Source organism: Octopus bimaculoides, chromosome 24 (assembly GCF_001194135.2).
Source record: "Octopus bimaculoides isolate UCB-OBI-ISO-001 chromosome 24, ASM119413v2, whole genome shotgun sequence".
NCBI lineage: Eukaryota > Metazoa > Mollusca > Cephalopoda > Octopoda > Octopodidae > Octopus > Octopus bimaculoides.
In genome coordinates this window covers 30,099,774-30,102,273 of record NC_069004.1, presented here as the reverse complement: position 1 = coordinate 30,102,273, position 2,500 = coordinate 30,099,774, and the positions used below count along the sequence as shown (strand labels likewise).

Below are 2,500 nucleotides of genomic sequence, written 5' to 3'. Positions count from 1 at the left end.
CTCAGTCAATCCGTCCAACCCATGCCAGCATGGAAAGTGGACGTTAAACGATGATGATGATGATTCGACCAGCTTCTTTCAGTTTCCGTCTACCAAATCCACTCACAAGGCTTTGGCCGGCCCGAGGCTATAGTAGAAGACACTTGCCCAAGGTGCCACACAGTGGGACTGAACACAGGGGACCATGTGGTTGGTAAACAAGCTACTTACCACACAGCCACGCCTGTGTCTTTCTACCTTTTTCCTTCATCATTTGTTTCTTTATACATATGTGTCTTTCTATCTTTATTTCTCTCTCTCTCTCTTTCAATCTATCTTCATCTAGTTACATATCTTTCTTACTTTCTTCCAGCCCTCCTCTGTCTGTCTGTCACTCTCTCTCTCTCCCCCTCTCATTCTACTCTCTTAACCCTTGTTCTTCTTCTTCTCCTTTCCAGGATCTCAAATGATCAAGGCCAACAACTCTGGATTACAAACGGAGGCAAATCTACCCAATATCAAAATCACCACCAAATTATGCAACTTCTGTTTACCGTGCTATTTATTCTTGGATTAGCATTTCAAAGTTTTGTCGGTAAGTACTACTACTACTGGTTACAGAGTGGTCAGGATTTCAAATAACTCCTTCTCCCTACCTGACAAACCTTTCTCATTTCTTTTTTCTCTTTTACTCCCTCTCATTCATTCTCTCTTTTTCTCTTTCACCCTATCACTTTTCACCTACTTCCTCGCTCTCTCTTTGTCTTTCTCTCTCTTTTTCAACCTCACTTTTATTGTTTCATTCTCTTTCATTCTCCCTCTCTTTCACTCTCACATACTCATTCTTTCACACACAATCCCTCTCTCTCTCTCACACGCAATCCTTCTCTCTCTCTCTCTCTCTCTCTCTCTCTCACACACAATCCTTCTCTCTCTCACACACAATCCTTCTCTCTCTCACACACAATCCTTCTCTCTCTCTCTCACACACAATCCTTCTCTCTCTCTCTCACACACAATCCTCTGTCTCTCTCTCTCTCAAACACAATACCTCTCTCTCCTTCACACACAATACCTCTCTCTCACACACTCCCTCTCTCTTTCACACACAATCCCTTTCTCTCTTTCACAGACAAGAGAGGGATTATGTGAAAGAGAGAGAGAGGGGCTGTGTGTGTGTAAGTGAGTGACTGTGTGAAAGGGAGAGAGACCGAGCCTATATCCCCCTCCCCAACCTACAGTCATTTCTTAACAAAAATACTTTCAAATTTTTCATTTCTCATCAAATATATTTCCAAGGTAACAGGTGTGTGTGTGTTTGAGGAAGGTACCAGTTGGTAGGAACAAGCAAGAGTGGGGATGGGGCAGTCATTAAAACTGCCCACCCCCACCCCAAGGAGAATATACCAGTAATTCTCAGACTGTGTATATGGGGCAGGGGAAATATAGTGTCTTCTTGCTACTGTTTTTTTTTTGTTTTTTAGACTTGGGATGTTGTTGTTGTTTAAAGACAGAATAAGAATCGGATGGTATTGTACTGTTGTTGTTGTGGTAGCGTTGCAGTAGTGTACTGGTGGCAGTGGTGTTGTGAAGATGTATTCTTGGGGTTAGCGTTGTAGTATTTTATGTGTGTGTGTGTGTGTGTGCGCATGTGTGCCTGTAGTGCGTTTGTATGAAAAAGAGAGAGGAGAAAAGACTGTGTGTATGTATGTGTGTGTGAGCCCACTGTATGTGTTTGTATGAAAGAGAGAGGGGAGGAGGAACTCTGTGTGAATGAGACACTTTGTGAAAGTGTGTGTGCATGCATTCATACACTGTAGGTGTTTGTATGATAGAGTGAGAGACTATGTGGGGGGAAAAGAGACTGCGAGAGTGATATATAGAGATTGTATGAATAAAAGAGAAATGGCTTAGAGGGTGATAAAAGGAGACTGTGTGACTGTTAAACCCCACCACCAACTATGGGGGTGTGAATGTACAAGTAGAATGTACAAGTAGACTGAGGGTTGCAGATTTGGGCCATTCTTATGCGCTCTACTCTGTTATACAATGAACCCTTGATTATCCTAATACAGTAGTACCTCGGTTTTTGGACAACTCTGATCACGAATATATTGTGCTTTATCTCCTGTCTTTCTCATATTCATCTAATAAAGTTGTACCTTGGTTTAAAAACACCTCTGATCATAAATAAATCTTGCTTTGGCTGTGTGGTAAGTAGCTTGCTTACCAGCCACATGGTTCCGGGTTCATTCCCACTGCGTGGCACCTTGGGCAAGTGTCTTCCACTATAGCCTCGGGCCGACCAAAGCCTTGTGAGTGGATTTGGTAGACGGAAACTGAAAAGAAGCCCGTCGTATATATGTATGTATGTATGTATGTGTGTATGTTTGTGTGTCTGTGTTTATCCCCCAACATTGCTTGACAACCGATGGTGGTGTGTTTACGTCCCCGTAAATTAGCGGTTCGGCAAAAGAGACCGATAAAATAAGTACTAGGCTTCCAAAGAATAAGTCCTGGG

The 2,500-nt window shown here is 42.7% G+C and overlaps 1 long non-coding RNA gene across 1 annotated transcript in view; it reads left to right on the top strand.

The window, feature by feature from the left end:
• The window catches only part of LOC128250665 (uncharacterized), a 67,319-nt gene that overhangs the window by 60,512 nt on the left and 4,307 nt on the right, over positions 1-2,500 (top strand). Inside the window, exon 3 of the long non-coding RNA XR_008266675.1 lies at positions 438-574. This is a non-coding gene — a long non-coding RNA (uncharacterized LOC128250665). The remainder of the gene's footprint in view (positions 1-437; positions 575-2,500) is intronic.